At 40.2% G+C, this 23,351-nt stretch overlaps 1 protein-coding gene across 2 annotated transcripts in view; it reads right to left on the bottom strand.

The window, feature by feature from the left end:
• Nucleotides 1-23,351, bottom strand: part of slc8a2b (solute carrier family 8 member 2b) — a 191,355-nt gene that overhangs the window by 59,285 nt on the left and 108,719 nt on the right. The window contains exon 3 of one of the 2 annotated variants that reach the window (XM_075472955.1): nucleotides 17,954-18,016. The exons of the other annotated variant lie outside the window; for it this stretch is intronic. The gene's annotated coding sequence lies outside the window, so the exon portion shown is untranslated. The remainder of the gene's footprint in view (nucleotides 1-17,953; nucleotides 18,017-23,351) is intronic. 2 annotated transcript variants of the gene reach the window in all.

Raw genomic sequence — 23,351 nt, 5'->3', positions numbered from 1 at the left:
CGCTCTATGACGGCGTTACACCAGCTGCACTGCTGCTGGCATCAGCTGAGAGGAAAGACCTGCACCGAGGGCTGAAGGAAGATTAGCGCATCGTTACGGAGCTTACACCACCGGGATGAAGAGGAGGGCAGCCAGCATATTTAAGGACGGTACACACCCCGGACACTCCCTGAAGCATAAAAACTAAACCCTACAGACTCAGGAGCAGCTCATCCCTGAGCTGTGGCCCCCATGAAACCCTCTCGTACTGAACACTGAATTCAACAAAACAAGCTTTTAAAACATGCAGCTGGTGCTCCTTTCAGCTTTAAGTCTTAATTGTTCTTATTTTTATATAGAAGCCATACAGAACTTTATTGCACCACATGTATAATGACAACAAAGTTTACTCATTCACGTATGTTGAGCAGTTTAAAGCACATATGTGAAGTGAAGTGAAATTTATTTACAAAGCACTTTTCAGCGATCCAAAGTGATCCAATGTGGAGGTTGGGGCAATGGGAATTTGCAGTATGTGTCTCACTTTACTCTCAATTTTCCCCCAACATAAGCCATATTGTAGATGCTGGTTTTGTAGACAAAATATAACTTATTTTCTCCCCCAACTCTTTGTATCTGTGAAATCCGTGTGTGGGGGTGGGGGTGGTGTCTGTTAGTAAGATGATGTCACCATTGGATGGGAAAACAAATGGTGACATCTGTGGATCAGCAGGATGTTGAATCACAAACAAACACACACGTATACACACCTCTATCTCTTCATCACGTTATCTCCAGTAAAGGACAAGCTTAAAGGCCACTGTCCACAAAGCAGAACTTGGTAACGGCAATGACATTTTTCACATTTTATTTGTTAAAAATGCCACTCTCTGATTAATTAACTCTATGATTAAAATGATACATTAGAGAGGGGGGAAAAGGTCTCTTTGGCTCATTCTAACGCTTCTAAAGTGATTTGTAAAGATTAATCGTGCCTGAGTCAAAATAGCCAATGAGAGCCAGAGGAGTTTCTACAGTTGCTATGGTTACGAGCCTGAATATGTGTGACGGCTTCCTCCACAGGGTGGGACTTAAGAAGCAGAGCTGAAGCACAGCAGAGAGGGAGGGTCACACGAAACATATCTCAGCCACAAAGTGCAATATGGATTTTATTTATCAATCTATTTTTATTCAGTTACGTTATATTTTGCCAAAATAACAGCCACTAAATGCATCATCGATTGGTTTAATTCTTGCTTACAGTCACTTATTTCAACCTGTTTTTATTCTAAGTGGTTAACGCTTCTGTTTTTATTGTGAATCTTTGTATCTAGTTGCGTTCTGCTGTCCCACTCTGATGTAATGTCTGAGCACAATAAAAGGCATCTATCTCTTAAAGTCCATTTTCCTCTCAAGGTTACCAAGATCTGTGTTATAGGTAAAGGTTGCATTAGCCTGTATTTCTATCACTAAGACAGTACATTTACAAGAAAGATACTCATTCATCACTTTACATCACAGAGATGAAGGTTTAACAAGTTTTCATAGAAAAATTATTCTCTTATATTTTAGTTTTCATCCTAAAATTTTTTCTCTTCAGGGAGACACAAACTGAGAAAATGACATTGGGTGACTCGAGGTTTAAGGTTTGTGACCCAATTCCCTTTTGGAGACACACACAAAGAAATAGTTCCCAGACAATTAGATCATAAGGTGATTTCAAGGTTTAAGGTAAGAGCCAAGTGGTGGTTGTTAGGATTAAGGAAATTAATTAAGGCCAATGTAATGTCCTGAGAATTGATGAAAAAGCAGCTGTGTGTGTTTCATCGTCTAATTCCCTTTCTCCTTGTTTCTCTATCCCAAACTCTCCATCTCTCAAGGGGAATTTACCAAACAGGAGTTCAGAACAAAAAACCCTTTGGCAACAACAAGTTGCTGCTTAGCAACTCACAGCAGCCACACACGGATGCACACAGACAAATTATGCAACTACAAGCTGCATCCTGCATCAATGCCAGTTTTGTGCTGGCCAGGCAGTATTTAGAAGCTAAGCAGATTAGACTAAAAGGGTATTTTTATGATATTTCCTAAATTCAGACAAATAGGGAGAGTATCAAGCTGCTTTACTCAATCAAAGATATTCATTTAACTTTAATTGTTAAATTCAGACGACAACACTTTTTATGTGGATTAATGAACTAAAATCAGCTGGAAACTGTGAGATGGCTCCATCATAGCAACTCAATAAAGGAGAGGAGGATTAATCAACACGAGCACGTACTCTCCTGAATAAGAACGAATGTTTCCAATATCTGTAAATTATTTATAAGGAAAGAGAGACTTCGCAGTCAGTGGATAAAAGGGTTGAGTTAGTTCCTTGTAAAGAGGCTGTGAAGTTTATTTATTTTTTAGTCAATCTGAAATTCTCACATGCTTCTTGTCCATGAAGTCTAACAACATAATTTCATCAAAGTTTTAAGACAGTTTGCCAAAAAAAAGTTTCTAATAAATCTAATTCTGTCAATCAACTGTCAGTATAACATCAGCAGCAATAGTATATATTCCAGTTCCTGTCAGAAGCGTGTTGAGTTGTTGGTGCCTGTAGGAGGCGGATCTGAAGGCAGACATCATTTTCAGTAGAAAATCTATACTTTCAAACTACCTACCCATCGCAGTCATCACTCAGCTGTATCTGAGGTCACAAACAATCATGCAGAACTCCAGAGAGGAGAGAGGCGTTCACTCTGCTGGGCGAAATGCCTGAACAGGTAATACAGAGGAGACAGCTGGTTACAAATGAGTCCTTTTTCTGTATTTTTTCTGAAAACTTGCTTTAGAGTCAAGCAACAAACTCAGTCTAACGTTTTAATAAAAGTCAAGGAAGCATAAAGTTTTTCATTTAATTCTTTCTTTTTTTAATGAAACTCAAGTTATAATTAAATCCAGACTAAATACACTGTGGTGCAGACCCACAGGACCTCTCTAACTCCTCTCATCTTAATTTCATGCCATCTTTCCTTCTCCTCTCCTCTTCGCTCTGCTCTTTTGCTCAATTCTTACTTGTTCTGAAGTCTTTCCCATCTGCCCAGCAACTCCCTTTCAGACACATCTGTCTTGTCCACACGTCCTTGTGTCGAATTTACAGCTGATTAATGTGATAAGCACATGGGTAACTGCTGCTTTTTTATTTGGTGTTTTCTACATGTTCTGCATGATGGTACTTCTACAACCTCAAATATATAAAATATAAACAGAATGCAATGGTTTGAAATTCTCATAAACACAACATTTTATTCAAAATGCACCACGGAAAACATATCAAATGTTGAAAGTGAGACATTTTACGATTAATTGAAAAATATGAACTCATCTCGCATTGGATGGTAGTGACACGTCTTAAAAAAGTTGAGGCAGGTGTAAAAAAAAATGTTGCAACTAATCAGTATAGTTGGAAACAGATCGCGAACATGACTGGGTGTAAAAAAAGAGCCCCTTAGAGAGGCAGAGTCTCTCTGAAATAAAGATGGGCAGAAGTTAATCTGCAAAAAAATCTGTTTACTCAACCTAAAATGGAAGACTTTGAATATTCCACCATCTACAGTACTTAATATCATTTAAATATTTAGAGACTCTGGAAACATCTCTGTGAGCAAAGGACGTGGCTGAAAATTCATATTGGATACCTGTGATCGTCAGGCCCTCAGGCAGCTCTGCATTAGAATCAGACCCGATTCTGTCATTAAATCACTGCATGGGCTCAGGAACGCTTCCAGAAATCGCTGTCTGTGCGTAACATCCACAGGTTAAAACATGCAGAGAAGAAGCCACATGAGAACATGATCCAGAAACACTGATCTAAAGCTCATCCAGCTTGTTATCAGCTCTCAGGTTAAAAGCCTGCATCTCTGATGGTATGGCGGCGCAATAGTGGCTGCAAAACTGGCAACTTGCTCATCTGGAAAGACTACATCCATGCTTAAAGGTATAAACAGGTTTTAGAGCAGCATATGCTTGCATCCAGATAACGTCTTATTCAGGGAAAGCCTTGCATAGTTTAGCAAGACAGTATTAAATGACAAAATGCATCTATTCCAACAGCATGGCTTCAAAGTAGAGCAGCTAGAATCATCTATCAGACAAGAGTGGGACAACATTCCTCTCCCAAAGGTCCAGCATCTGTCCTCAGTTCCCAGATGTTATTAAAAGAAGAGGGGATGCTACACACTTATGGCGTGTTCCAACTATGCAGTCCGGTACGGGTCGGGTCGGAACGGTTCGCTTATTTCAGTGTTTCCACGACCATCATAGAGTACCGGTCCCATGGTACCCGTTACCATGCCTGTAACACTTCTGCTTGGGGTACAGAGCACACAGGACCGGTTCCAGGCTCTGCTCTCCGTTGTTGGTGAGGAGGCTGTGCAGCGGGAGCTCGATGGCGCTGTGCCAAACATAAAGGTTTTCCAGCTGATTGCCGCAAAAATGGCAGAGAGTGGTTTCAACCGGACCGCGAGCCAGTGTGGCATTAAGCTGAAGAAGCTTGGAGGTGGTTCCAAATTGTGGATGCTATTTGTTATTTGCTGTTATTTGCTATCTACGCTTCGGCACGCACTCCGCCCACCCCTGAGGGTCGCCTTTGTACAGTGGGAACGCAAGCTGACCCCAAAGCGACCCGATCCGTACCGGACTGCATAGTGGGGACGAGGCTTTAGAAGCATGGACCTGTCCCGACTTTTCTGAGACGTGTTGCTGCCTTCAGTTTCAAGATGAGCAGATTCTTTTCATGAAAAAGTCAAACGGCCCATTTTCAGAGAATCGCACCGTATCATAGTTTTTACATAAATGATTGAACTGGCAGTTTGATGTCGCTCCAAGCCGCAGAGGAGCCCCAGCCGTAAGTCATGTGCCATCTTCTGTGGGGGAAATGAATGGGCCTCCTTCAACCAGAACCAGAAATGCTCTGAGCTGCTCCCCCCCACCACTCAACTCTGCTGCCATAAAATCAGGACTCAACCTCACACAAGGCAGCACAAACAACAAAGAGACTGACAAACGCACTCTTTTGGACTCTCTCCCATACAAACTCTCATTAGGATAAGCTGAGGCTAAATCAGGGAGCAAACTGGTCTCTCAACAACCGTTTTCTTTGTGCTCGCTGAGGCTTGTTCTCTAAGGGGACAATCAGTGTCAGTCCACTGCAGACACGAAGATGTTACGAGCGAGGGTCATGTTAGGATGTGCCAAGCTTAGAAGTGCAAACATGAGCACAGACACTTTAACAACACATTAGGAGTCGGGCTGCCTCAATAACCGCAGATTTGTAACATTGTGGTTTTGACAAGCAACCACAACAACCACAAATTAACTTTTTTCATGAATTGGAGAGCTAGCAAGAGAGCTAGCAAGATTTGAAAGTGGCACCTCTGCTTAGTTCCACCACCCCAGACAAAGGGGGGCGCAGGCAGAACGGGCAGAACTAGACATGAAGGCATCTGATTGTTTTTTTGTCCTCGGCCCGAGGAGTTTGGATCGGTCAGCTTTTTATCAGTCCTACAGCTGCCACAGAGGTCTGATTACTTTCGGCCCTTTTTCTAAACACATCATGTATATATTACTCTCAGGATAGACGGACCATTTCATCCAGTATTACAAAATGTGTTTCTGAACAGGATTACCAACCATGCCTTTAAAGCCCATGTACAGAAAGAAAGAAAGAAAAATCATAAATTGGTAAACTTTGCTTGCTGACTCTTGGATATTTCAAGATAAGGAAGATAAGGATCCATTCTGTCCATCACCAGTGGTGCACCGTGGAGGTTGACAGTCATTTACTTCCTGGTTCTGGCCAGCCACCATCCATCATTCCATCCATCTAATAAAGCTTCCTGAGGCACAAAGGTGCCTCAGGAAGCTTTTTGGTCTCACTTTCCACAGGATGTTACCAGTCCCAGCGCTCTGCTCCGAAGGCTCAACAGGCAAAATAAACTGCAATAATAAGCCTAAGTAACTGGTGTTGGTGAGAAGCTTCAAATGCTTTAGGACCAAAGCACATCTTCAGGACATCTCAGATATTCAGGAACAGGTTTGCTTTTTGCCCCCCGGGGTTAGAACTAAACATGGAGAAGCTGTTTTCAGTTTTTTTGCACCATGTATCCCCAGATAACTGCAGGTCGGCATCAACTCTTGCTTCTTTTTAACTAAATCTTAAAACTCTCCCGTTCAACACTAAATTTAATTCATTAATTTACCTGAACTGAAGGACTTGAACAGCTTTCACTGCTCTGTACCCACTATAAATTATTTTTTTCATGGTTTTATGTTCTTAGCAAAGCACTCTAAATTGCCTAGTTGTTGAATTATGGATATAAATAAATGTGCCTCGTCTTGCCTTTTGAGTGTTACTAAGCCACCCAAAACCAATGCTGGGTAAATCCCCTCACCTAATTAGGAGGCATGGACTGTGGTGAAACAATGACAATATTTAGTGCTGGGCACACAAATTGCAGTGTGCCACTCAGGAAGTACACAGACCCAGAATATTTGAGTTGGGTAGAAAAAAGCAACAGGAACAGTGTGAATCTGTCTTTTTTGGGGATGTCACTTTTGTTTTTGTGTTTCTTTTAAGCTGCAGTTAAGTTTAAACACCAAAACCTGTGTTTGGTTAGGTTTAGTCTAACACTTTTTAGGCTAATACTTAGGCAGGGATCGATGATCTTCTTGAGAAGCTGACTCATCACGCTGTAAACCAAGCAGGCATGACGGGATTTTTGTACGTGCTTCACTCGGTGGAGGACAAGCCACTGCTCTATCTTTAACTCATTACGTTCCTCCACCACATAGTGTGGAGCTTATTTCACCTATTTTTCTGAGAGCATACTGTATCTATCTATTCATGGAATAAAAACTGCTTCAAAAACTTGAAAGAGGAGAGTCAGAGTACACGAGTGAAAATCCCATCAGCTATTCTGCTTTAACAGGAGACTGAAGGGCTGACGCCTGTGTTCTGCTGCTCCTTCCAAAAAGTGTTGAGTCTCTATAATTTAGGAAAATGTATCTGCATCCTAATCACAGATGCTCCCATTAACGTTTATGAATTGCATTTTTCAGCTTCCATTGCTCTAATTTTATGTGATTTGCTTGAAAAAGTTTGATCTTTTAGTCAAGTTCACTACAGAGTTGTGTATTCATGTGTGATGTACAATGATGCACAATCTACAATCTGAACTCCTGCTGCCTGTCAGGCTTATTTATTGAATTCATAAAGGAAGAAATGCACATCCAGTTCTTCAGCTTGCCTTATGTGAACCACTCATGCTCTGTTTTCAGTGTTTAATTTGGGCTTCTACAATCAGGGAGACAGAAAAACACTCTTTGATTGTGTAGATCTAACAGAATAACAGAAAAAAAGAGCTTAATCTTTCATTCAGGCAGATATGATGATCCTCACTACTTATCACATAACTTCATACTGATGTCACAAAGACAGTAAAATTATTGGTATGCATCTTTAACACAGACATATAAGGTTAGTACTGCTGCTTTTGGGGTACAATACGTCTCTCTGGATAAGAGCATCGGCCTCATGACTGCGATGTAAAAGCAACTGTGAGCTCAGTGTACATTAAGGCTGAATAGAGTATGAGGAACATGTCAGGGACGATGAGAGGGAAGAAGACGCAGGGAAACCAAATGTTATAGTGAGGTCCTGACTTTACAGTGAAGGGAGCCCTGAGATGACTTCTGCTGCGAGTAAGTGATTCATAAAGAAACGGAACAGAAGGTCTGCTCTGTATTATGAGTTTTTCTATTGAATTCTGGTCCAAAGACAGTTTTGAGCCTGCAGGTGAATAGCTCCACAGTATGGAAATTACTGATATAAACATACTTTTGCATTCAGGAGTATTTTTCTTTCTCCCTGTGTATCTGCACTGCAGCAAAGACTCTCTTTCTTCCTCCTTTGATTTCAGCTCTCAGCTCTCACAGGTTTTCACCTCAGCTCATCTTCAGGTATTTGTGAACTCCTACTTAATTATACACGCTTTGAGGATCGGCCATTGTTTTTATGCATTTAGCAGAAGCTTTTATCCAAAGCGACTTAGAAATTAGGATATGACATTACAGCTAACAATAAGCTGCATATAAGGAAACCACCAGTCAGACTCTGTCAGAGGTAACAGTGTAGAGCATAGAAGGAAGTACTGAAGGATAAAGTGCAGTAGAGGGGGAAGGGAAGTACAGGGGAAGTGCTCGGATAGGAGATGCTCTCTGAGGAGCTGGGTCTTCAAGAGTTTCTTAAAGATAGACTTTAGAGTGTTTGTGGAGAATGGAAATGTCATAGCCATTGAATAAAGAAAAAACTAAATGCCACAGGAACCTTGGGAAACTCCCAATTGGCAGGCAGACATTTACAGTAGAAACATGCTCCAACACAGAGATACTCATTGCGCGGCTTGCGAGCCACATGCGGCTCCTCAAGCTTTAATTGGCGGCTCGCACTCGCATTGTGTTAGGTGAGCAATAAACTGATATTTTAGACAAACATCATGTGAGAAGTTGCTCTTTGCCATAACTCGAGGCCAACATGTTAGTTAACACTATGAAATGATATGTTTTAACCTAAAAACATGATCTTTAGTCGACCTTTGTTGCCTAAACCTAAACTGCAAATAAATCACAAAAGTCAGTGTTTGGTCGTACTTCTACCAAATCCTGATGCCATCACAAACTTAAACAATCTTTATCATCTGACTTCCTAAACGTGACCAGTTCACAGAAAAAAAGATTAAAATCATGAGTAAAATCTTCCGTTAGACACTGGTGGGTGGGTACTGACACCATAAATGTATTAGGAGAAGTGTCTGCTCCATCCTAACTAGGAGGCTGTGGAGCAAACAAATCACACATTCTCTGTTTTGGTTTAAACTTGCTTGACTGAAGTCAGCTCTGAAAGAGTAACAAAGAAACAACTGTACCAACATCTGATGTTTCAGGGATCTCAAAGACGAGAGAACCTATGTTTACAAAACCTTAAAACCATTTCATTAGAACATTCACATTTTTTTTGCCATTATCCATACAGTTTTAGTCCTTAAACTACAGAGTTTTATGCATCTTGCCTTTGGGTTCGGGTTATTTTTCTTGTAGTCTGTTTTGTTCGCTTTAGTGCTCACCTCAAAATGTTCTGACCACTGACTGGAGTAAAGGTTTGGATGTCTCTCTGCCTACGGTGTCCTGTGTTTAGGGCTGGTATCTGTTTTTATCAAATCTTATCTAACTTTATTGTAATTATCATACTAATGTTAATACTAATTAGTGTTGCTACTTTATAAAATCAACATTGACTTTGTACTTGGTCCTTTTTTATTGTTATTTTAGCACATCCTTCTGTTAAAGTAGCAGGATTTTAACTGCAACTTCACTGACAAGCCTCTTACCTAAAAATACATTAAACATTTTGAAAACACTGTTTCTTATTTTATCAATTGGTATACTGAACATTATAAAGCTGTGCTCAAAGTCTTAACACCACACCAGATGCAGAGAGAAGCAAAGCCAGAAAAACAATGTAAAAACAAAGCCCCGCCTGATAGATTGAACGTTTAATTCCAATCAAAACAGACCTCCCTGGCAGGAGGGAAATACGACGCCAACAGAATTTAAATGCGCTGTGACTTCAGGCCTTTAATAGAAAGACGATAGAGAGAGTGGCTTTATTTAACTAAGAATGGTATCCAGTATATAGTCAACATCATTTGTCTCTCTCTTTATTGTAGGGACCTCCATTGTAAGCAGTGAAAAAACTGCAATGAACCACTTTGAAGGATGAAAGAACATTTTCTCTTAAATTCCCTGCACAGATTTTTCAAATCAGTCCCACGACCCGACTGCAGCCTTCAGGTGAAAGCTTTATGTTTCCCCAGTACGACTTTTCAGCATTTTGTGCTGCAGCCTGGAAAAAATGCTGGGGAAATAGGGAAAAATTATCGCATGATAATAAAATTGTGGCTATTTTTGTCCAATCAGTTTCTCATGTCTTAAATTCAATTACCTTCCCTCCGGCTGTCTGTTGATTCTCATGTAATTTTAGACCTGATCGGTCCCAGCGCAGCATCTAACCTTCTGCAGAAACATCTGGGTGTAATGGGTTCACAGGATCATAGCAGACTGAAAGTGCCATAACCAGAAATATATAAACAGGACAGTAAATACACTGATATGCCAATAAATGCTGTGGCTATGGTGTGAAAATAGACCTCCCATGTCCCACTGACAGAAACAGAAATGCACCAGAGAATATAAAAAGAGAAACATGGAAATAAATGGAGTTGGGGAAATAAAAAGAAAATGAATACATCTATAAATGTTACAATATATAAAATAAATAAATAAATAAATAAATAAATGGTTAAATTAACATAATTTACAGACATGTATTATGTGTGAGATGAATGTAAAACGTAAAGGGAAAATTATGAAAATAAATCAGGGTTTATTTCACATTACATTTCACATTTACATCTTTAAATCTTTAATCATTTAATTTTAGTTGCATTTCTTAGCAATATTAACTCATTTATCAAGCTATTTACATATATTCATTTTTTTTTTGTACTTTACGTTCAACAGACATTACATTTAGCAGACGCTTTTACAAATTAGGATAATTAGGATATGATGACAGACAGACAGTCATCATTGAAAACCCCTGTGATAGACAACAAAGAAAGTCGAAGGAGTGCATGAGAGCAGGAATGATATGAGTTTGTTCATGAGAAACAGAGAACTGGTGGTAGATCATTGTGACTGAGGACAACTGTGGTGAATAACAAAGAAAAGCACAAATCTGAGGGTAAGACCCAAATTTGGAGGAGGACCAAACTCCAAAAACAAAAACAAAAACTTGGCCAAAAACAAAACCCAACATCAAAGCCAGTACACTTTAATTTTTGTCATCGTCATTTTTATACAAATTCAATTTACTGATTGTTCCAGAATGAAATCTTCAGGGGATCTACAGACAGAAACATAATTAAATATGTTTCTTATTAGTGCAGAAGCACAGTTGAATAAGAAAAATGATGTTTTCTTTACCAAAAAATGAGCAGATGGTGCGAGTTGCCCTCATCCTCTGCCTCTTTGTACCACTATGTGACTAGCCCAGAAGGGACAAACCAAACCTTTCTATGTACTTTCCATTCACTATAGTTTCCATGTCTGGAAAGGAATCCGTTTGTTGAAATGTACAATTCATTCTGCTAGATATCCCCCTGGACCTTTAATATAGATGTTCTTTATCATCCTAATTTGATTGTTTTTCATTAAATAATTACCACAGATAGAATACACATTGTGTCAACTTCTGTTGTTTCCTGTTTCCAACAAGGTTTCCTGCATGCTTCTATTCAAAATGTGCAAAATAAACAAGGTTTCTTGTCTGTTTACATTCAAAATGTGCAAAGTAAACAAGGTTTCCTGCCTGTTTCCATTCAAAATGTGCAAAATAAACAAGGTTTCCAGCCTGTTTCCGTTCAAAATGTGTAAAATAAACAAGGTTTCCTGCCTGTTTCCGTTCAAAATGTGTAAAATAAACAAAGCTTCCTGCCTGCTTCCATTCAAAATGTGCAAAGTAAACAAGGTTTCCTGCCTGTTTCCGTTCAAAATGTGTAAAATAAACAAAGCTTCCTGCCTGCTTCCATTCAAAATGTGCAAAGTAAACAAGGTTTCCTGCCTGTTTCCGTTCAAAATGTGTAAAATAAACAAAGCTTCCTGCCTGCTTTCATTCAAAATGTGCAAAGTAAACAAGGTTTCCTGCCTGTTTCCATTCAAAATGTGCAAAGTAAACAAGGTTTCCTGCCTGCTTCCATTCAAAATGTGCAAAGTAAACAAGGTTTCCTGCCTGTTTCCGTTCAAAATGTGTAAAATAAACAAAGCTTCCTGCCTGCTTCCATTCAAAATGTGCAAAGTAAACAAGGTTTCCTGTCCGTTTCCGTTCAAAATGTGTAAAATAAACAAAGCTTCCTGCCTGCTTCCATTCAAAATGTGCAAAGTAAACAAGGTTTCCTGCCTGTTTCCGTTCAAAATGTGTAAAATAAACAAAGCTTCCTGCCTGCTTCCATTCAAAATGTGCAAAGTAAACAAGGTTTCCTGTCCGTTTCCGTTCAAAATGTGTAAAATAAACAAAGCTTCCTGCCTGCTTCCATTCAAAATGTGCAAAGTAAACAAGGTTTCCTGCCTGTTTCCGTTCAAAATGTGTAAAATAAACAAAGCTTCCTGCCTGCTTCCATTCAAAATGTGTAAAGTAAACAAGGTTTCCTGCCTGTTTCCGTTCAAAATGTGTAAAATAAACAAAGCTTCCTGCCTGCTTCCATTCAAAATGTGCAAAGTAAACAAGGTTTCCTGCCTGTTTCCGTTCAAAATGTGTAAAATAAACAAAGCTTCCTGCCTGCTTCCATTCAAAATGTGCAAAGTAAACAAGGTTTCCTGCCTGTTTCCGTTCAAAATGTGTAAAATAAACAAAGCTTCCTGCCTGCTTCCATTCAAAATGTGCAAAGTAAACAAGGTTTCCTGCCTGTTTCCGTTCAAAATGTGTAAAATAAACAAAGCTTCCTGCCTGCTTCCATTCAAAATGTGTAAAGTAAACAAGGTTTCCTGCCTGTTTCCGTTCAAAATGTGTAAAATAAACAAAGCTTCCTGCCTGCTTCCATTCAAAATGTGCAAAGTAAACAAGGTTTCCTGCCTGTTTCCGTTCAAAATGTGTAAAATAAACAAAGCTTCCTGCCTGCTTCCATTCAAAATGTGCAAAGTAAACAAGGCTTAACTGTTTCCATTCATAGATGGTATATAGTGGGACGGATGCATCTGTCTCACCTCACACGTACTTTACCACCATCCATCTCACTGTAAGCTTAACAGCATGTGTGCCTGCACTCTGGAGAGATCCCAGAACTCCTCTTTCTATTTGTTACCATAAAAATACAAAACAGCACAAAGTAAAACTGATTTCAGACAATGAAAGGTAAAATAGCTTCTGTTTGAGCACATCTACGTGTCCTGTGACAGTAGAGCTCACACTATGAAAATACATTAAAGTCCTTTTATAAAAGGAAAGTAACGCCTTCTCTACCCATGTGGGTAGGGGATAAATAGCATTGACTCTCTTTAAACTTTAGATCTTTGTTGTTTTCGATTTTCTTCAGTATCCTAATATGTCCTTCTCTTATTGTTCTCTCCAACAGAGATCGGAGAAACTCCCCCTCAGCTCCAGTAGCTCATTCAGCTGAGCCTCTCTGCATCCATAAATACGCCTTTCGGTGTAAATTAGAGTCATTCAGACGACTTACGTGCACACACACAATTACACATACATATGCAGCTCATTCTGACGAGGTCTGTTTGGTTAATACAAGTCTAAGGGCTGGTGATGTATTACGATGATGTCATTTATATGCACGCGTCTTCGCCATGCCTACACACCCTGGATACAGTCTACCATGGAACAGTGACTGTCGTTACAAACCTTAAAACCATCACTGACCACAGTCTCAGGTTGGATGGTCTTTCCATAGACTCAAATACTGATACATTCTCATTTATAAAGCTACCAACAGGCTTATATCTAAAAAAAAAAGTACAGGAAGTTATTGTCTCCACTCCCAAGCTTTGTTCATTTTAACTGTACCTATGCCTGGACTAAATATGCTGCCCCCAACACTTAATCAACTCCCAAACAGCTGCTCTCACAAATTAATTCATGTACATTTTAAACATTAAAGTTGAGGGAACATTTAGCTGTAAATGTTATGATTTATCATTGCTACCCATGTTTGTGGTGATTTTTAAGATGACTTGACACGTAAATATGTATGTGTCTATAGTGTCCTACACGGGGGCAGTTGGAAACCTACACATCTTAAACTTTAGGGCCGTGGCTCAGTGGGTCGTCCAATAACTGGAAGGTTGGCGGTTTGATTCCCACTCTTAAAAAAGATTGGTGAACTGGGGTGGTCGGTGTGGTAGTGGGTTGTGCAGGCGCTTCATGTATAGAGGCTACAGTCCTCGCTGCAGTCGGCCCCGGTTCGACTCCTGCATCGGACGGCCCTTCACTGCATGTCATTCCACCTCTCTCTGCCCCCTGCTTCCTGTACATTAAAGGCATAAAAAGCCCCAAAAAGGTGAGGTGAGGTGCCCTTGAGCAAGGCAACGTACCCCCATGCTTCCCCGGCGCTGTGATTGGCTGCCCAACGCTCCATGAGTGTGTGACCCTGTGCAACAGGTGCCAACCTGGACGGGTTAAACGCGGAGGAGCATTTTCCCTGTACATGACAATAAATCTGATCTTAATCTTTTAAGTGGAGTAAAAAAATTAAATCAAATACTTATTTTTGCCTTTAAAAAGCAACAACTATCAGTCCCTCTGCGCACACCTTATGTTTCATCTCACAAGCATTTCAGATGGATTGTCAAGTTACATCTAAATGTATGCAGCTGTTTACACATATAGATCCAGATCATCCCATTAAACTTTAGCTGCGAGAAGTGTAAACAGTAAGATGTGTTGCCGATCAGGAGGAAAGATATGAGAGAAGAGAAGAGACAGCAGAAATATTAAGGGAGGCAGGGAGAGCTCATTCTGTGGAGGCAAAAGATGGAGAGAAACTGCAGATATAGTAGGATTACCCTGGCTGAGGTGCAGGGTGTGTGTATGTGTGGTTGTTGGTCCGTGAGGACACAGTAATTGTTGCAGCTTCTTTCTGGATATTCGAAGGGTCTGAAGAGCTGGACTAACAGAGACTCAGAGAAGACTGTGCAACACATACAGATATAGGTGATATGAATATTAATAACTATTCACTGCCCCTTATGACATGCAAATAACCATAATGAAGGGAAGATATACAAACACGGTGCACATATTCATGAACTGCCCTCACTCTGTACTCACAGTAACTTGGGAAAGAAAAGTGCACTTCTTGAGATTTTAAGGTTTTACATAAAAACATGATAAAAACAAACCTTAACGTTCCTCAGCAGGTTTTACAATGAGGTAAATACAACCTCACCTGAAGAACAATGCATGACATATTAGACTGTGTTATTACTCATTTAACACAGATCTGCTGCTGTGTTTGGGATCTTTGTCCTGTTGATGAGCCAGTTTCAGCCCAGCTTTAGTTCATGGTGGACTCAATGACTGCGAGGTGCCCAGGTCCTGTGGCTGCAGAACCAGCCCAGATCATCAGCCCTCCACCACCGTGCTTGACAGCTGGTGTGAGGTGTTTGTGCTGATATGCTGTGTTTGGTTTCCTCCAAACGTGCTGCTGTGCATTATGAGCAAACATCTCCACTTTGGTCTGGTCTGTCCAAAGGACATTGTTCCAGAAGTCTTGTGGTTTGTTCAGATGCAGCTTTGCAAACCTAAGCTGTGCTGCCATGTTCTTTTTAGAGAGAAGAGGCTTTCTCCTGCAGCCCTTCCACACAAGCCATACCTGTTCAGTCTGTTTCCAATTGTGCTGTCATGAACTTTAACCTTTAACATGCTAACTGAGGCCTGGAGAGTCTGAGATGTAGCTCTTGGGTTTCTGACCTTGGGGTGACCTTGCTGGGACGTCCACTCCTGGGAAGATTGACAGCTGTCCTGCATGTTTTCAGCTTGTGAATAATCTTTCTCTCTGTAGAACGATGGACTCCAGATAGTTTGGAAATGGCCTTCTAACCCTTCCCAGATTGATGGGCAGCAACAGTTGCTTCTCTAAGATCACTGCTGATGTCTTTCCTCCTTGGCATCGTGTTAACACACACCTGAATGCTTCAGACCAACAAACTGACTAAACTTCTGCTTTTATAGAGCTGCTCACACTGACTGATGATCAGTTAATCAGGTGTATTGATCAGCAGCACCTGGCTGCTACTTACATCTTAAATTCAGCAGAAGCAGCAAGGGTGTACTTAGTAATTCACACACTGCTTCTATATTTAATCTTAATTTTTGTTCAATAAATAATTACACAGAGTAATATGTCATGTATTGTTGTTTATCTGAGGTTGTTTTTAACTCATTTTAGGACCTGATAAAGACCAGATAATCATTTAAGATCTGAAACTTAAAACCTTAAAACTGAAAGGGGGTGCACTTTCTTTTTAATGACTGTACATGAACACTCAAATAAACAACTGGGACAAAGTAACACAAAGGCACACACACACAAACAAGAGCAGTAATCACCCCTAAACAGCATCCATTCATCATGACTTGGCTGAGCTGCTGTTGGATGCAGCTAATGAGCCATTAACATTGCTGTTACCCAAAATGCACTGCAATAGTTCTTAAAGCTCTTGGTCAATGGTTGTCGACACACGTGTCACACAGCCTGTATGTGTGTGAGCTCTCTGCCTGATTGTGCTGTAATTATGTCATTACTTAAGTGCAAAACACAAAGAAAAACTTCAGAAAAGTGTCGACAAAGATTTCATTTTCAGACAAAGACATAAAAAAAAACATTTTTATTCACACTAGGTCATAAAAACATCCACAAGTAAAAATGCGTGAAAAAACACTTAATGAAAATTAACAATGTTTATTGGAAATTTGGATCCAGTTAATGTCTAACAAATAAGCACCATTCATCTCCCTAATGGCCAGAAAATGAACATAACTGACCCCTGCAGGTACAGCTCACAGACTCACCAATGAACAAGCGTCGATTCTGTTCACACAGAGTATCTGAGATAAAGTACCACAGCACCTTCTCCTCTGTTTGACCTCTGCAGGTGGATATGGGTTGAGATGATCCGAAAGAAATAGTGAGACTACAACAATAAGAGCTCATCTAGTGTCCAGATGTGAGTCAGAGTCATGAAGAAATGATGACGTCTGTTCAACTAATGATCCAACATTTTTAAATGAATCCCCTGAAACCGGGATTATATTTAAATAAGCTGCTAACTAACAAAACCAGCCCAGCCGCCGGAGAAATTCCATTTGACACTTCTGGAAACCTGAAACCGACTCAAAACTCATGTTTACTGGTCGTATTTCCTGGTGAATTAACTGGTGTTTAACATCGAGACATGTATGTTTTCTTAACCATAATGAGGAATATTATCTTCCAAACTTAACCAAGTGGAATTGTTTTGTATATCAGACCAAAGGAAACAAAGAAGAAGGCAGCAACAGGAGCTACAACAGGTTGGAACACTGATAAGTTCATGTGTTCATCCTGCTCAAAACGTCCTGTTTGCTGGCGTGTAATCTCAAAGTCATCTGTGCATGTGTTCCAAAAGTAAAAAACTAAACTGTGAACCACATAAGGCATGTTAACACTGCTTAAATATATATATTCCCACTTCCCATGTCTCTACCAAGAGGTTATTTCTATTTAATCTTGTGTTTGTCTATCAATAGTAATAGTCAGAAAGGGAGTTTCTATCTGAAGCAATCATTTTGAAAAGCTGCAAAAAACAAAGTGAATCAGACATGTCACAGCACGCCACGCCACAGCTAAGTTAAGTTAAGTTTTTTTTCCATAGTATGCCAAGTGTTTTGTTTTGTAATTTTTCCACAGTTCAGGTTTTTCTACTGTTTTAATTCTGCTAATCTTAGTTACATGTTACGTATGCAAATCAAAAGATGCAATGAAAATGATTCCTTTATTTCTTAAAAAGACTGACATCCCCTGTGTTGCTTTGTATAATGGTGATAGTATGTACTGTTTTTTTATGATAATTAATCAAATAAATAAAATATTGACAGATGAATCTGTTATGAGAGTAGTTGTAGCCCTAAGTGCTTCTCTGATCTCACATCCACAGACTCTGTAAGACTGTGACCAGGTGTCGTGGATCTGATCTGACACCATCAGCTCAGAGACTGCTGCACCTCCTCTTCCCCATCTCCTCTCTATGGCAATCACCAGCCCAATTATAATAAATACCAAGCGCAGCAAAACAAAAAGCAAGACAGGAAAGAAAGCAAACTCACTACTAGTCTCAGGTGCTTCTTCTTCAACTCTTGATCCACATAGAGCTCCTACCCACTGGCAGGCTGCAGGGAGAGCGAGAGCATCAGATAAGAGGCTTTCACTTCTGTCGCTGTTCAAAGCATTTGACAGCGGCTAAAAGCTTCATCAGAAGTCTGCAGCTCCCACAGGCGCACATTAGAAACAAAGCAAAGTCAATTACGCCACATCCAGGAACACATAGCACATCAGCTCAAGGACAGAAACAATCTAAGAGAGGCACACAGAAGGAGAAAGAAACGAAGGGAGAAGTAGAGTGTGAGAGGAGATATAGGTCAGTGATCAGGTCTCATTTGTATAGATGTCAGTTAATTAGGTGCACTATCATCTTCAGAGATGGGTCACGGATAATGAGCACGAACATTAAGCACACACGCTTCCGTTTGAGTGTGTAATAGTGTGCGCGCGATATTTTTCCAACACTGAGTCGTATTATAACAGATGGTATGTGAGCAGAGATGGATGAAGAGTTGGGGTGAGGCAGATGCAGTTTGGGCTCATTTACTCGGCTGATTTTATCCACAAATAAAGACAGATATTTTACTCTAACTAGTGTAACTTTTTAAAAATTTGCAAGAGCTGGCAGAGCTGGAGAAATTTCATCGAGCTGTGGAGTCCCACAGTGATCCAAAAATAGTTCCACAACAAGCAGAATATAGGATATCCAGTGCTGCACATTCAACAATATGATGTAAAGTGTGAAGTTATTTCATACAGCTGATGTTGTGTGTGGACCATTATTAATATTAATGCATCTTTAAACACGCGTATGACTTCTTTTGATTTGATGAAAATCCTAAATGATTTAATCCTGCTACAATGTGCAAAGCTGTACCTCAGCAGTTACCATTCAGATGCTAAGCTAACGTCAAAGCTAAAACCAGTATTCTGTTTACTTGAATGTATGGAGCGCATACAGATGGTAAGAGATGTTCTATGAGGATTTCTGTGGCTAAGAAACACATTTAAAAACACTTGTAAGGGTGGACCAAGTATCATTTTAGAGGGAAAATTAGACTTTCAATCTCTTCAAAGCTGCTTGTAAGTTAGGATGTCATGTCTTTGTTCAGTATAATACATGTGGAAAATAATGCTGCTGTAGAAATAATTGCAGGTTTATTTCTATTGTTCTTTCTGGATGCTCTCACAAAATACATACATTGACACACACACACACACACGCACACACACACACACACACACACACACACACATATATAACAGGTTTTGTGTTTTTGCCAGTTTATTAAATAGATCGGCTCGAATTTACACAGACCTTTCCAATTAGTACTTGGTTAAAAAAGCTTTAGCAGTTGTGTTAATGGGAATTATCCTACAGGTCTCTCCAGAAATGTTCTGGTTCAGGTCCAGGTTCAGGGCTGGGTCACTGCAGAACTTTCACAGCGTATTCCTGCAGCCCCTCCTTTGCTTAAGCTTGTGTGTCTTGGTGAAAAGTAAACCTTGAGAACAGGTTTTCACTTAATACTGCTCATTTTAAAATGTCAGAGACTTCTCTGTGAAGCTCTTTAAATAACACGTTTTCTTGTGTCCTTCCACAAATGTGTGTTTGTTGGTTTACAGATCATTTTCAATGTCATGGTTTACTTGGTCCTCATATAAACAGGTGTGTGCCTTCAAAATTAGTACACAGCAAACCCTTTTCTGGTTAAAAATGTGGAATCTGCTGGGCTTTTTGCAGCTCAATACCTTAATAATGTGGTCAACCTCTGCTTTTCGAACAAAACATCTGCATCGAGAACAAATTTCAAGGTTATTTAAATGGAAGATGGACAAAATTAGGTGAGATTAACGAAAACATTCATCTCCTTGGAATTAGCTTCACTCATCTGTGTGATTCACAACAAATAAAATGAGATAAGAGTCTCGGCTTTCATTACCAAAGTCCTCGAATGGCTTTCCCACATGAAAGCACACACCTGCAAATCTGATGCGGTCACATTTTTCTAAACTTTAACACCCCATGACCTTACATAATTTCACATCTGATAGTGTGATCACAGCAAATATGAGAAATGAGTCCAACCTATTTGAGTAATAGAAAAAATGTTCCTTTTGGCATTCTGCTCAGCAGTAAACACATTTATCTATCACAATCAGAGACGTGAGTCTTTTTTACACCAGAGAATTTTCTTCTGACTTTCTTTACAGATGCTCGTTCAATAATACACTCAACAAAAGGGAACTCTGCTGGAGATGTGTCCTTACATGAACTACTCAGAGTGTAGGAGAACACAATGCAAGAAGCAGGCTGTGTCTCTGTGAAGTCACTCTTTTGTTTACTGCATGCGTACAACTCTTTCTATTGAGTGTTTTTGTGTTGAATGAGCTTAAATGTATCATCAACAGTGCAGAGTGAGAGGAAAGATCAGCAGAAAGCAGTGACAGAAGCACCAACAGGCACGCTCTCCCGCCGCAAACGCTCAGAAGAATTACGTGCTGCATTCACACGTGAGCTCATGCTGATATTTTCTGGTTTTCTGGCTGGTTTAGTCATTCGCTGCAGGAAGTCTGGAGAAAACACTGTGGACATTTGCCTCCTCACATGCAGCCGCTCCAGAACATGTCCGGAAAACTTTAGGGCTGCAGGACATGTGTGGAAAAGGGCTATTAAAGGTTAAAGTCCTAAAAAATTCTGAGTCAAAACACAGCCGTAATATATACAGTCACATATATATTTACTACATAATATGACATAACAGTTTGCTGTACTAGGGATCAGAGCATGTGAACGGAGCGGAGCGCTCCAGTTCGCTCCGATGCGCTCACAACGTCCATTAAAAATGTCGGATTATAAAATTTGTAAAATAACATTTTTGATTTAATGTAGTCTAGTGTAATAAATTAATAATTAAATAGGAAACGCGGGGCAACATGAATGGAGCGAGATGTTACGTTCACAGCTGGGGACAAGCAGCCACGCGGGGCTTGTCACCCGTAGTAAATGAGGAAGTGAGCAATTCAAGTCGAGGATGTCAAACAAACTGAACACTTGAGCTGGTGACAATATACACAAACTAAAACCACTTTGCTGTGTCGTGTGATGCATATTTAAGCTGAGTAATCTGGTGGGCTTCGTCCTGACGTGGTGGTTTTCTACCTGGCGCCCAACATTTTCTAAACATTATTTTTTGTATGTCAGAGTGGCGATAATTTAACTGCCAGTTAAATAAGACAATACACCGGTCACATCATTAAATCAAACGCCGTGTGTCCCAGGGCCCTGTCATAAATACATGAAGTAGAAATGTCAGAAAATTCCTTCTCCTGAAAATTTGAGCGAGCGTGGAGCGATTTCGCCTGAGCAGCAGGAAAATTAAGGTGAGCGCGGAGCGAGTTTTGAGCGGAGCGTCCTGGCGCAACTTTGAGCGGGGAGCGAATGAGCGAACATCCTCCTGAGCGGGGAGCGGGAATTGCGCTGCGCTGCGCTCCGTTCACATGCTCTGCTAGGGATCTGTATTTGAACATCATGACATTATTAAATCCCATTTTATTTCAACATAATGTTGTTCAGCAAGTAAGGTTTTGATAGAAACATTTGTACCCTTTATGCATTTCTACTTCTGTGTAACTATTGTACCTATGCATTAGAGTAATAGCTCCACTGCTCCCAGAAGGGCAGAAGGGAATGTCTCATGACTCGTATAAGCAACAATGCAAGCCTCCGTCGACTCAACCCTATAAAAGCTTCCTGATAACATGCACGACGAAGAAGCAAGCTGCTAACGTACACATAATTAAAAAGCAAGTATATTCCTGGTCTTACTCATATACTGCAGCATCATTGCACACCCATTTGTGTCTCAACCCTCGGTTGTGGTTTTAAAAGTTTAAATCACAGAGAACAATGAACAATTGGAAACCACGACTAAGTTAAAGGGATAGTTTGCCTCTTTTGACATGAAGCTGTATGACATCCCATATTAGCAATATCATTTATAAACATGTTCTTACCCCCTGCTGCGTCCTGTGAGCAGAGTTCCAGCCTTGTTTTGGCGTTGACAAAGGTAGTCCGGCTAGTTGGCTGGGGCTTAAAAAATAAAGCGTTTTGCTTCTCAAAACAATATGCGTTCAAAAGAGAAATACATTTGCATAACAAATCGTTGTGCAGGAAAAAGTCAGACCTCACAATCGCTTGGCGCTATTTTCTCTCCCTTAGTATCACTGCGAATTTGTGATGCAAATGTATTACTCTTTTGAACGCATATTGTTTTGAGAAGCAAAACGCTTTATTTTTGTACCTTCGTCAACGCCAAAACGAGGCTGGAACTCAGCTCACAGGACGCAGCAGGGGGTAAGTCAAATTTAATAAATGATATTTCTAATATGGGATGTCATACAGTTTCATGTCAAAAGAGGCGAACTATCCCTTTAAAGTCCAGCTCCAACAAAATTGTACCACAAGTGCATCACAAATGAACAATTTGGACTGGAATTGAACTCTTTGCACAAGCCATCATGAAGCTGACCTCAGTTTAATCCTCGCTCCGATGTTTTCATGTGAAATGAAAATAAATTCTTTTCCAAAATGTGTGACATGGAAATACAGCACATTTCTGTAATTTCATTGATTTAAAGAAAGAAATCAGTGAAACATATTTCACATCCGTCTTTCTTCAGCAGGTCTTAATCTACGGAGCAGTGCTGCTTCACCTTTAATCTACCAATAAGTATTTCTGTGCTGGTCGAACACAGACAGAGAGGCGACCTTCTGCTCTGCAGGGTCAGCTCATCTGAGGGATTTACATCGAGAGAAAACGACTGTCTACGGTGACACTGGCAGAAAATTGCTTTAAAAAAAAAAGTGTTATTTGAATTTAGAGTAGTGCAGAATGGTCTCTGCAACCTTTGAGAAAGGGTGGCCGTTTATATTTGATATCACCTGGTTCCTGTAAAGGGGGAAATGGTTCACACACTATCTCTATATCTGGCATACACAGCGAGCTTTCTCCTTTCTCTCTGTGTTTCTGTCACGGAGGTGGGTGCGAGGCGTAGAAGGACACGGATGCGGACTTCAGAAGTAAAAGCAAAACTTGATTTATTTTCAAAAAAAGGTTTCAACAAAAAGCGTGGCTGAGCTGGAAGGCAAAAACGAGACTGTGAAAACAAAACAGGACTGTGACAAAAAAAAAAAAAAAGACTTGACTTGGTATGAAGACGTGGCGTGAAGGATCTGGCAAAGTGCATGGGGAAACCTGGAAACTAAATACTGAGGAGGGTGATTGGTGAGTGAAGTGCAGCTGATGGCAGGAGAAAGACTGAGGTGGCATAGCATGGCAAAAACCTAAAACAAGACCTGAACCTAAAACTTAACAAAACTAAGACATGAAAAACTAAAACATG

The sequence above is a fragment of the Odontesthes bonariensis genome, chromosome 9 (genome assembly GCF_027942865.1).
Source record: "Odontesthes bonariensis isolate fOdoBon6 chromosome 9, fOdoBon6.hap1, whole genome shotgun sequence".
Lineage (NCBI taxonomy): Eukaryota > Metazoa > Chordata > Actinopteri > Atheriniformes > Atherinopsidae > Odontesthes > Odontesthes bonariensis.
Note: the sequence above shows the minus strand (reverse complement) of the source record. Positions and strands in the feature narration are given on the sequence as shown.